The 12,962-nt window shown below is 49.7% G+C and overlaps 1 protein-coding gene across 2 annotated transcripts in view; it reads left to right on the top strand.

Moving 5' to 3' along the window:
• The first annotated feature begins 308 nt into the window (after positions 1–308).
• Positions 309–12,962, top strand: part of BOC (BOC cell adhesion associated, oncogene regulated) — a 69,446-nt gene continuing 56,792 nt past the window's right edge. For both annotated transcript variants that reach the window (XM_077771845.1, XM_077771844.1), the window contains exon 1: positions 309–396. The gene's annotated coding sequence lies outside the window, so the exon portion shown is untranslated. The remainder of the gene's footprint in view (positions 397–12,962) is intronic.

Raw genomic sequence — 12,962 nt, 5'->3', positions numbered from 1 at the left:
CTTGAAGAATATTGATGACAATGGGCTGCTGGCTGCAAAGGTAATGGTTTTATGCAATCAGACTCTCTTCAGTGTGATCATTATCCTTTAATCCATTGTTCATTTTATTTCTACCAGGGGCCAGGTAACTGGAGATTTAAGGAAGACTAGGATCTTAGAAAAACTGCTTTTTCTGTCTCCTTATTTAGAAAATGGATTAATAAGGAATTACTATGGTTTACAGCACCGCACCTTACGAAAAGCCAGTACTTCAGAACTGTTTGTTTTGTTGTTCAAAAGATAAGACACTTCTCTTTTTCCCCAGTCCCAGCACGAACTTCCTGGAACCCATGACCCGTGAAGTCTTGTCAACACTCACACCATCTGAGGGTAGCAGCCATGAAGTAAAAGGAGCAGGTGAGGTTTTCTGTCCATGCTCTAATACCTCAGGCCTATTGGGTCATATTTTTTCATGTTTTGTGTTGCCACTTGAGGATAGAGTATTTCTCACCCTTCAGTATTAGAAGAGTCTGGCTCTGAGTGGAATCTGGACCAAACAGATCAGTTCTAGTTCATTTCAGACACTTTTGCAGTCAGAACCTATGGGGACCTCTTTCCCTTGAGGTGGCTGTGTGAATCTCCCTTACCTGGAGGCACCTCTGTTCAACATGTTGGACACAAACCATTTACTATGGAATTTGGAGTCTGAGGCTCCTGTGGAAAAGTCCTGCTTCGGTTCGGGTGAGGAGAGCCCTCTGTTTATGCCTCTGTCAGCGGTATTACAGCGAATGCCTTGTGATCTGCTGTCCTGGGCAGTGTTTCTCTCACAAAACCCGGAGGGATTCTGTGTCATCCCAACTTTTGAAATAAAGTTAGGAAATAATTTCTCCTTTCCTAATGGTGAATTTGGCCTTATCTTCAAAGAAGCTCTTTGATGTTTGGGGTAGGATTATTGGGCAGTAAGAGGAAATCATAAGAGAAAGATCAGAGCCAATAATACACAGTCAACCTCATTTGGTTGCCAGAGAAGATGTTGAGGAAAGTCTCAACTAGTCCTCCTGGTAAGTAGCAGGAAAGCACATAATATGGCCAGGGTAAGTGGGGCTGAATAAAAAAATAACTCAAAAGGAGCTGAACAGCAGAAAGCATGGCAGAGGAATGCTTATTCTCTGAAATGACTTTGGACAGCGTTGGACAAGATGAGGGTGATGATGTGTGTGGAGGCTGGAGCTTTCATGCTTTCAACAAGCTTTTATTGGGTACTTGCTGTGTGCCTAGGATTGATACCAGAGCCCACGCTGTCCAGAATTCCATCACTGACGGGAAGGCAACACTGCAGTGCAAACTAGTGTTAAAGTACTTGCACAGGGTCAATTAAGAAAGACTTTTTGAGGGAGGAGACTCAACATCTCAGATGAAGTCTTAAAGGCAGAGATGGGACTGGCGGTTCGGAACTGTTCTGTGACCTCTGCCTGTAGGTGCTGTTCAGTACTTTCTCCCTGAAAACTTGCTTTTCCTCAGCAGATGGTAGACCGAAGTAGTCTTGACCAGGAGATTGCAAGTTCAGAGTAGTTTTGTTAGTTTTAGGAAAGTTAAGAATGGGCAGTTCTGCGTTGAATACAGAATCTCAGAAATCTGAGTCTTAGACCAGTTTGTAAAACCAGTTACTAAATAGCTTTCAGGGGAAAGAGGAGAAATGTGTGATTTTCTTTTCTTTCTCATCTATGTCAGATTTCAGCTGAGAACTTTAGAAACACATGCCTGAATTCAGCTTTTTACCTTTGAATTTCATTTGCCCTGTGTTCTGCTGTCTGCACTAGGTTTGCTAACTCTGAAGTCACTCCCATAGTAGTCAGTAAGGAAGTGTTTATTTTAGGGGCAAATAAAAACCTCCTTGATTGCTGAGAGGCAACGATCATATGGATGGGAGCTCCAGGTAAGAGGAAGAAGGCCTGTGGAGGTGGCTGACCTTGGAAGTCCCCCCAGGCAGGGCTGGAATTGAACTCTTGAACAGAACCCTCCCCCACCTTCCCGGGCCCTGCCAGGATTTTTCCAGAGTAGTCCCAGCCAAGTGCCTTTACTAGTCTAAGTTTACCTAACATTACAGTCACAGCAGGTTTATTAGGTATGGGTCACAGTTAATTGGAGAGGAAAATTGGGGGGTTCTGGGTTTATTACTTTTCTATGAAAGTAGAGGCTGCTCTTTATTATTTCACAGATCATCCCTGCTACTTGACTCTCCCTGCTCTCTAAAGACTGTCAGCCCACAGCGGTGTTGTGGCAGCTTTTCCTTTTTATGTACCTGTGTCCACATGAGGGCGATTTCATAATGCCTCAGTCAGCACAGTGAGAGCACAGAAAGCAATGGAAATTTGTGGCTGTTTACCTCTGTCATTATGAATGGATGTTTTGTAGTGAACAAGTTACATAAAAATCTACTGTGTTAGAGCCAAGCGTTAGATTCTAATGACTCTTCTAACATACAGGCCTTCCAAGCCTTCACCTGCAGCCTCCCCTGACACCACTGTGGTCTGCCATCATGAAGGCCACGTCAGCTTCAGGTGACAGCCTTGCGGTCAGGTGCTTTTCATTCCAGGGCCTTGGGTTGTGGAGACAGAGACGGAGGCCAGGTGGTTAGGCCCAGCTCTGGCCTGTCTGGACCGTGGCAGCTTGCCAGCCAGCAGCACTGGGTGGTCTCTGACAATGGGAGAGGGGAGGGGTGGGGGAGCTCGGCTCTCCTGCCCAACGGGGAACAAGAAGGTTGGCAACCAATCCTCTCTCATTGAAACACCACAAAAGTCTTGAGCACTGGTGAGAAGAAATGGAACAGGTTGCTGAGGGCGGTGTTGTGAAAGAGGTCATTTTTGTTCCCCGATTTGATGGACGGAGCCTCGCGTTCATGCGGCGAGCCTCCCTCAAGACGGTGAGCACATGCAGGCCACAGGTACCCTTTATCATGGGAGGTGAGAATCACTCTTCTCACCTCGTCACTCAGGGAATCAGCNCCCTCCCCCCGCCTCTTCTGTCCTTCTGCAGATGGGAGAATGATAGCTGCAGTTGAGTGGGCACTGTGCGCCGGGCCCTGTGCTGAGGCCCACAGGCGTTCTCCCTGCACCCCACCTCTCCCCTGTCCTGTGGAGATGGGCGGTGTGATCCTGTTCTGCAGACAAGGGTCCAGAGTTTGAAGAATTGCGGTGACTTGTTCTGCCCTCACAGCTGTTAAGTGGCAGAGCCAAGATTTCATTGCAAGACTGCTGACTCCAAAACTCAGCCTTTGCAGTTAAAGAAAATGCCCAGACAATCTCTCCCGCTAAGCAGGGCCCCCATCACTTGGGGCTGTTTCTTTTGCAACCAACAAAGTGGAAGGTGGGGGGGGCAGGTGCCAGGGGCGGGCCTTTAGGAGACTTGCCTTAAGAGACGCGAACTGAAACCTGGGACCACAACTAGAAGGCTTCCACTGGCCCCGCAGCGCAGTGGCAGTGCGAGGGCAGCCAGGCTCTGTCGCACAGCTCCTGGCAGACTTGGCAGGCAGTTCTGAAAGCCGCCTCCACTTGGGTCTCATCGCAGAACGTGTTTCCTCCCTCTCCCTCACCCCTTCCCCCCAGCCCCACACCGGACATATGTGAACTGGCTGTCTGAGGCTCCATGTCCGTTGTAGATGCCGGCTGAATGCACTTGCTCCCCGGGTTTCTGCAAGTCTGATCAAGCAGGTCCTCTGTGCCCTCAGTGGGGAGAGGGGGAGAAGGTGCTTGGCCCAGCAGACACTTTCACTGGTCAGGAGAAGTGGCAGCTTGTACAGAAAAATAGCCTGGGGAAGGAGGTAGCAGTTTTGACAGACAGGTAACTGACAGAGATGGTACCTTCCAGGCAAACACTCACAGGACAGCCAGCAGAAAGAATTCTACAGGCAGTTACCTGCCGGAGAGCACAACAGCCCTCTCCCTACTGGCTGAGGGGTGTGGTGGAGATTTGGCTGTGGAGGACTCACAGCCACTCTCAGTTCCCTGGTTTTCTTTAACAAATGTGGATAGCCTGAAGCTGGGGGTGAAGGGGGGGGGAGTCTGCTTTGCATTGGTGGGGTAGGGGTAGGGGGAGGAGGAATGACACAGCACACTTGGGTTTAAGGAACAATTATGCAGGATACCTGGGTGGCTCAGTCAGTTGGGCACCCGACTTTTGATATCCGCTCAGGTCATGAGCTCACAGTTCATGAGATCGAGCACCATGTTGGGCTCCGTGCTGAGAGCACAGAGTCTGCTTGGGATTTTCTCTCTCCCCCTCTCTCTGCCCCTCCCCTCCTCACTGCTCACTCCCTCTCTCAAAATAAATAAACTTTTTTTTAAAAGAAAGAAACAGGGGCACCTGGGTGGCTCAGTCGGTTAAGCGTCCGACTTCAGCTCAGGTCATTATCTCACGGTTCGTGGGTTCAAGCCCCACATCGGGCTCTGTGCTGAGGAATAGCTCAGAGCCTGGAGCCTGTTTCAGATTCTGTGTCTCCCTCTCTCTCTGACCCTCCCCTGCTCACGCTGTCTCTATCTCAAAAATGAATAAAACATTTAAAAAAATAAATGAAAATAAAAGAAAGAAAGAATTATGTGACCAACTAGTTGAGTAACTGAGAGGAGTCAGAGAATGAACCTTTTCTTCTCTGTCCCCACAAAGCTGCCTTCTAGAGCACTATTAGGATGCAGAGAGATAGCCCAAGAGACCGCTTGGGATTGAGAATGTTTCTGCTCACATCAAAAGCCCAAGTCCTCTGGCATCTGTGCTCTCCCAGGATGAGTTAGGAGATAAGACACGCTAGGAACTGGCCAGAGGTCGGAGTGTGGGCCTGTGGGTTGCATCTGCTTCTGGGGTTGGGTTTCTGTTTTCCGAGGGCAAGAGCCTGGACTAGAGGCGATTCATCCTATTACCAGAAACCCTTCCCCATCTCTGGACAAGCTGTCTTTTCCCCTCTTGTCGCAAGAGGCAATGAGGGGGTCTCCGGATCTGGCGGGAGTCGAGAGAAAAAGATGTCATGGCCAGGGATGAGAATCCTAGTTACCATTCTTCCTGAGAGAGGAACGACAAAGGAATCTAGGGGGTGTCTGGGGCATCTGCTCAGAGAGGACAGGGTCTGGAGTGAACCTTATTAGAAGGTTGTTCCGGAGGGAGTGGCATTTCAGGGGCCACTTCCAGGTTGGAGATTGTGTGGCATCCTGGTTAAATGCGGGCCTTGGAACCAGATGGGCCTGGGTTTGAACCCTGACCTCGCCAATCGATAGGTGTATGACCCTGGGCTAATTACCTAGACCCTGAAAGCCCAATCTCTTAAGGTTGTTGTAAAAAAAAGAAGCAAGAAATGGCATGTAATGCATATTAAATGCATTGTGAACATTCAGTAGAAGGCGGCTGTTAGGAGGAAGGGAAAGGAGAGGAGAGAGGAGCAGTGGAAAGTAGGGGTTACTGAGGGACTGGGCAGCTAGAAGGGGTGAGTAGGTGGAGGGCTGCACTGAGGGAAGGCCCGCTGCTGCTGAAGGCTCTGCAGAGATACAGCTATGAGAAGACGGGGCAGAGGAGCCCACAGTGGGGAAGGTCCTGCCCTGGTGCCCCCTTAGGTACCAGTCCTCAGACCCGGTCAGTAGGAAGAGAACTCCCACCCAGCCACCTCCTCTGCTTCTTCCCAGTTCTTCCCAGAGGCCCAAAACCGTGGAGTCATCTTTGACTCTGTCCTTTCTCTCACACTCCACTTCAAATTGGCAAATAATATTGGCTTTACCTTTAAAATGTACCCAGAATCCTGCAGCTTGTCACCACCCGGGTCTGCTCTTCCATCGCTTCTCACCCGGGCTGTTACAGCAGCTTCCTCAGGGTTTTCCCTGCTTCCGCCCCCACTCCCCTGACCTCGCTGCCCCTTAGTCTGGTCCACAGGCTCAGCTTCCGGCTGAGCAGCCAGGGGAGGTCACTTCCCTGCTCAGATCTCCCCAGGGAGTCCTGTTTAATTCAGAGAAAACTAAAGCCTCAGTGCCCTCAGCCCCACCCCCTTGCATCTCTGCCCTCACCTTCCCCAGCCCACCCCCACCCCCTCCTTGCTGCCGCTGCAGCTGCAGCTAGCTGAGCAACTCGCTTTGCCTTCTGCCACCAACCCGAACCTAGCTGCCCTTTATTAACTCATCATTCCCTCTCCCTTCAGCCTCATTTATCTTCCCTCCAAGGGACCACCTCCTGACAGGTATCCATTTGTTCATTTGCTTACTGCCTGCTTTCCCTCCAGAATGAAGGATCCATGAGGCCAGGGACTCTTTTTCCCCACTGTCCTTCCAGTGCCTGGCATGGAATCGGGNTGAGAATAAACATCTTTGGAAGTAAAAAAAAAAAGAAAGGAGTGTAATATGAGTTTTAAAATTAGATAATTACATATGGATTTATGTAAGAAAAATACACTCTGGATATATGTATAGGGGAGCATGTGGGAGAATGGTGGAGAGAATTCTAATAATATTTGAGTGTCTGTTTCAGAAATGCCAGGGAGCTGTGTGCTAGGCCACGGCAGAAGTAGCCCCATTCGTCTTTCTTTCTCAAGGCAATGGGCTGCAGGACGGTCCATGGGTGGGCCAGGCATGCCAGCTGTAAGGGGAGCAAAAGAATGGGTGCGTCCTCTGCCCTTCCCCATCACTCACTTCAGAAGAGTGTGCTGAGCCTGGCTAGGAGATGCGGAGAAACCCAGCACATTCTCTCACCCCACCAAGAGTCCGACCATCTAGTTGTTCACCTGGGATTTCCTAAGTGTGCTGGACAATCCATTTTACTCTCCCTTCCTGTAGCACAGGGACCTGAGTTGAATTGGAGCTCTGCTGAATTGGGTTTGGAAACGCAAGCCAGGGACCCGAGGAGCATGTGATGAATTCGAGAATAGCTCTGGTCCCTACCCACATGAGGGACGGTGGCTGTCAGGCCCTGTGCGCGGCACTCAGGCCACAGAGATAACCTCTGCTGCAGGAGAGCTGACAGCCATGTACAAGAGACAGCATGATTCGGAGGTCTGCCCAGAGGGAGATCAATCCGACTTCAAATTGCATCTCAGTCATTTCTGACTTGCTCCTAGATTGGGAATCTTGAGGAGGAATAAAAATAGGGATAAAGATCCCAGAAGGTCTTGTGGGATCTTATGCCTGAGAAATTACACTATCAGGCTTCCGGACCCAACATCTACAGTATCTTAGGTTCCTGAAGGCTTGAGCTTCCTCCTCTGGTTTTTAATTTTTTGTAAACATTTTTTAATGTTTATTTTTGAGAGAGAGACAGAGTGTGAGCGGGGGAGGGGCAGAGAGAGAGAGAGAGAGAGAGAGAGAGGCAGGGGGAGCGGGGGAGGGGAAGGGAGAGAGAGAGAGAGAGAGAGAGAGAGAGAGAGAGAGAATCTGAAACAGGCTCCAGGCTCTGCGCTGTCAGCACAGAGCCTGATGTGGAGCTTGAACCCACAGGTCGTGAGATCGTGACCTGAGCTGAAGTCAGTCGCTTAACTGACTGGGCCACCCAGGCGCCTCTTGATTTTTCAACTCTTAAAAATTAATGGCTTTTTACAAAGCAATTTTAGGTTTACAAAAAAAATTAAGTGAAAAATATAGAGTTGCCACATCGTCCTCACCCCCAGAACAGTTTCTCATATTATTGACATCAGATGTTGGTGCAACACATTTGTTACAATTGTACAGTTGATAAGTCAATATAGATACATTATTATTAACTAAAACTCCTGGTTTACATTGACTATATTCTATGTTGTATAGGTTTTGGCAAATGCATCATGACCAACTATTCACCATTACAGTATCCTACAGAATACAAGGCTCACTTCCTAAAAGTCTGCTGTGCTCCACGTATCAGCCCCTCCGTCCTTCCATTCACCAGTCCCTGGCCACCGTTGCTCCTTTTTACTGTTTTCATCGTCTTGTATTTTCTGGATTGTCTTATAGTTGAAATCACACAGTACACATAGTGTTTCCAGGTTGGCTGCTTTTACTTGGCAAACTCCTCCAGTTTTAATCATGGCCTCTGTCCCCTCCCCCTCCCCCACATCCATCCATCTGTCTGAAGTAAAAGGGGTTGGCAGAGGAGAATTCCAAAGCCCTGTGCTGATACCCCCCTGGCCAGAGCCCACAAGTCCTATTCCTTCATCATCTCCCAGTGAACACGCCTGGCCCTGGTGCTACCGGAGTTTAGCTCGGGCTAGTAAACTGTCAGGGGCTGCCTGTGTTTGGACTCCACATCTGGAAGTATCAGCTGTGCAGACCTTCCCGTCCCATTCCTAAATAGAGACAGGAGGAGCACATGGGGCTGTTTGCCTTCCTCCTCGGTAGTTTGTTTTACTTGCTCTGGAGCCGAGTAGGAGGGTGGGGAAGTGAGCTTCCCCCGGGGAAGGCAGCACTCCTTCACACCCACATCCGCTGGCCCGCCAACCGGGCACACGTCCCCCAGCCTCTGCAGTCGTAGCCGTCAGCCCTGCCCAGGACCCGGCGGTGTCTGTGCTGAGCCCTGAGAGTGAGCACTGGGGCCTGTTTTGTGGTCATCTGGGAGGAAGATGGATAGGGAGCAGAGAGACTGAGAACATTTTCCCTGCCCAGAGGGGTTTCTCTCCTGAGTCAGCCTTGCAAGCCAGGATTCCTTGCGAGCTGGAGGCAGGAACCTCAGTATTCCCTGCACTTACCAGTCACTCCAGACAGGAGGGCTGTCTGGGGAGTAAGTGGTGATGATAGATATTATAATGGAAGCAGAAGGAGGGAGCCCCTGAAGCCCCACTCAAACCAGGGCCCCAACTAGGGGAAGGGAAGTACATGTGAGTGGGGTCCTCTGGGTTATCTGGTTGAACCTGGCAGAGAAGTTTCAGGGACTGAGGAAAGGGGAGAGTTACAACCCTGGGGAACAGGAACTGAAGTTTAGACCCCAGGTTTCATTGCTTCCTGTCTGGAATAAACACAGAGCTGAGGTCAGCTAGTGCTCTCTCACTCTGAAGGGCTCCAGCCAGGTGTGTCAGAGTTCACAATGAAGCAGGAAGAAGACTCTGGCTCCCTTGGAAGGTCAGCTTTCGGACTATGGAAATTCCATGCTGATGGTCCATGTCCATTCCCCCTCCTTCTTCACCGGGTCCACCACCTTCCAGTCTATATCCTGATCAGTGACTCGCTAAAGAGCCCCACCTTGCCATACATTGGCTCTGCCTAGCTGTCCCCAGTGCAAGTCGAGACTAATGGTACCTGTCCGATGTTTGCCACTAAGATTGTGAGCACAATTGCAATGGAGTGTAGGACACTCTCTACAGGCAAATTGTCCTTGACTTTGTTGTTAATTATGGATTCAGGGTGGAGCCTCCTGGCCTTTTGTCTTCCTTCCTGGATCTAATTCCAGAGCCTAGGAGGCTGGAACAGTGATTACTGACCATCAACACAGGGGAAGCCTTGGCCCTTGCCTCAGTTTGCCCAAAGAGGCAGACGATAGAGAGCTGCTGAGGCACATTAGCACGGGCCCCATATTCGTTACCACAGCCAGCCTTCACCCCCGCTTTTCTCCAAACATTCTGTCACTACGGGAGGTACAGTGAGAGTCCTGACAAATATTCCTAGGCCAGCTTCTGTAGGTACCTGCTAAGTAGAGCATGTCTAAGAGCAGGGACACTTTTCCTGAACCAACACATAAATATCTGATCTGCTAAAGCATTTGGGTTGGGGGGGGGGGTGGTTCTTCCTACTGATTTGTGTGTGGAGGAAATCTCAGGAAGGTTGATTTCATAGCCTTTATATTGACTAAAATATAAATTTATAAATGCAATGCATTTAAAGCTTATTTATTTATTTAGAGAGTGTGTGAGCAGGGGAGGGGCAGAGAGAAAAGGAGACAGAGAATCCCAAGCAGGCTCCATGCTGTCAGTGCAGAGCCCAACGTGGGGCTTGATCTCACAAATCGTGAGATCATGGGCCAAAATCAAGAGACAGACGCTTACCCTGCTGAGCCACACAGGTACCCCTACAATGCATTTTTTTAAAATCACCTTTAGGATAAGGAATGGCATTCTGCACGGCAGGGATCATGCCAGGACCTCCCAAGATGTGGTTGCCTGTTAGTATGGGTGCTCAGGGAGGCACAGCATGGGCCTTGCTCAATTTGGGGAGCTTCAGCGAGTGTTGGTGGAAGGAGGTCTCTGGTGCAGTCTGGGTCTTCTCTAGTACTTTCCAGAATAAATATGCAGAAACCAGGGTAGGGTTCCAATTTTACCCACTGGCAGTCCACTCCCCTCTTTAGAAAAAGCCAGCCTCCGTGGTGGTGGAACAGGGAGGCTCCTTATTCACTGTGTGCTTTCACAGTCAGAAAGTATAGAGCAATAGCATGCCAAATTGAGCTGGAATCCTAAGCAGGCAGAACTAATTTTCCCCCACACTGGAAATTAACAAAAATGCCAGTCCCAGCATCCTTTGTCTGCATGGGGGAAAGGCAGTGAGACCTTGTGTCTTTGCATCTCAGACAAGATGGGGTGTGTTTCACTGCCCAAGGATGGAGGTCCTGACCTGTCTCCCTAGTGTGAAGCATTCCACCCTTTGAAACTCAGATGCCCACAGACTGCCTCTCTTCAGTCACTTAAGGTTTCATTTCATAGCCAGCAGTAAGCCTGCTTGAGAACAGTGCTATTTGTGCTTCTTCAGGCACTTTCCAGGTAGGCCCAAAACAAGTCAAGTGGTGGCCTGAGTTTCAATTGATCAGTCAACAAATTATTGAGCACTGAGCCTGCTGCCCACAAGACACTTCTAATCTAGAGTATGAATATCTCTGAAATCCAAACAAGAGGTCATTTCACATTGAATTGTATTATTCTCATTCATTAGAAAAGTGCTAGGTCTGAGTAGGTGCTAGATGCTTCCCATTATCCTCCTCGACCTCCTCCTCCCCCCTCCTCACCTCCTCCTCCCCCCCTCCTCCTCATCATCATTACTTTGGCTTTTGATAAACTGCCAATTTGGAATTCTTACCCAAGAGCCAATATTCTTGGAGCATTTGGCTATTTAGAAGAGTTTTGTCAATTATGATATGTTTGGGGATTTTATAGTAGAGAAAGAAATGGAGGCCCAAAGAAAAGTGATAGATTCAGAAGTTCAAGCCAGTTTTCTTGATGGTCTTTCACCTGGACCTTGAGGCCTCTGCACTTGGTTAGTTCTGCAGCCAGAGAAGTAGGGGACATGTTGCTGGAGAGGGCACATTCTGGACAGGAAACCCCAGAAAGGAGACAAGGCGTCAGGGTGTGAAGGGAAGACGATCAGTGAGCTCTGGGTTCTGCACCAGAGAGCTAGGGAGATGGGCTTGCAGATCTCCTGTGGCTGTAGCCAGTGGTCCCTTTTCGGGCGTGGGGCTGCCTCTCTGGCCCAGTACAGTGGAGACTTTCAAGGTCAAAAAGAACAACCCTCCCCCACCAGAACCTGGGCTCTCACCGAAACTTGCTTTTGAAAATGCCGTTTGGCTAGACCAAGAAGACATTGGGAGGTTAGTGGCTGGGTGGTGGTAGTGGGGTTTCCTGGAAGTTAGTGTGGGATTGAGAAGGTTTGAGAAGTTCTAGTTATCCTTCCAAAAAAAAAAAACAAAACCAAGTTTCATTATTATTTGTTTATTTAAAACTCAAAAAAAAAACCAAACTCAAACACACAAAAGCAGAAAGAATAGTATCATGAACCCCATCTACCCATCATCTAGATCATCACAGTTATGAGGACAAAGAGTTGTTGTTTTCTTTTTTAATATTAGTTTGCTTTCATGACTATCCTGGGTGCCAGATGGGACAAAGATGGGTACCACAGATTGCTCTTTCAAGAAGATGTGTGTGATCCAGTCTCCCCACCCTTTCCTACATGGAAAGGCAGGAACGCCAGCCTGGGGCAATCGAGTATGATTACCAGTTGTTCCATGGTGCTCTGAGATGTTTCTGCATGGCTTCCTACCAGATGCTGAGCTCTTAGAGAGAGCTTGAACTTTATCTTTGGATTCTGAGGACCTGGTATTGAATGGGTGCTCAATAAGCACTGATTGGCTTTAAGGCAAGTCATTCCGTGAGACGGGGTGGGTTCAAGTCAAGTGAGTGCTTAGCTCACCATTTGGGGAGCACTTCACCCAAAGTGGTCAGATGGTGGGATTCAGAGTTGGGTAAGGGATGATAATCTGAACTCTGGGAGATCCTGAGTGTGTGGTGGGTTAGACACCATCATTCTAGAGTGAAGGGGCTCCTGCTATAGCCTGGGAAGAGGGAAAGAGGAATGCAGCAACAAGAGAGAGCAGGAGAGAGCTGGACTGAGGCTTCTCTCTGCCTGGCCCCCAGATTGTGGAGCCTGCAGGCTGTGGGTGTGGTGGAGCAGGCTCTGGGAATGGAGGCCTCCAGCCCCAGACCCCATTCTCTGGGTGGCCACAAACAGCCCACAAGCTGCCTGCACCACAAGGCCTGCGTGTCAGCCCAAGTGCTATGTTATTCACTGGGGCGTTGGCAAGGAACGAGGCTCCTTCGGGTGTGGGGAATGGAGTCCACTTCCAGCCTTTGCAGCGCTGGGCAGCTCTGCAGCTCTGTGCCCCTCTGGGCAGGGCTGGGGACGTCAGCAGATAGGAAATGGAGTGTTGGAGGAACGTGAGGGCAGATGCTGCAAACACTTCCCCCTCAGATCCGACCCTGCGTGTAGCCAGCAGGGCCCCTCCGGCAGGGTGGCCCAAGGCCCACAGACCCCAGAGAAAGTCTCCAGGCCCTGACTTTCATCAGTGACCTGCCCCGCCCCACTCCCTGCCTGGTCTTTTTCAGTTTAAGCTCCCAGCCCTGTCCTCCCCTCCCATGCATGCATGATGTGTGTGTTAGTGTTTTAATTTTTACTCTTGGCAGAAGTTAAGACACAAAATGGATTTGGAAGGAGATGAAACCAGTCTGGGTATATGTTGGGCAGCGGCAGCTTCATTCCTGGAGTGGGTGGGCCGTGGAGGGGGAGGGGTGG

Source organism: Crocuta crocuta, unplaced genomic scaffold (genome assembly GCF_008692635.1).
Source record: "Crocuta crocuta isolate KB4526 unplaced genomic scaffold, BGI_CrCroc_1.0 scaffold56, whole genome shotgun sequence".
NCBI classification, from domain to species: Eukaryota; Metazoa; Chordata; class Mammalia; order Carnivora; family Hyaenidae; genus Crocuta; species Crocuta crocuta.
The sequence above is the reverse complement of the archived record's forward strand: the minus strand, read 5'-3'. Positions and strand labels throughout refer to the sequence as shown.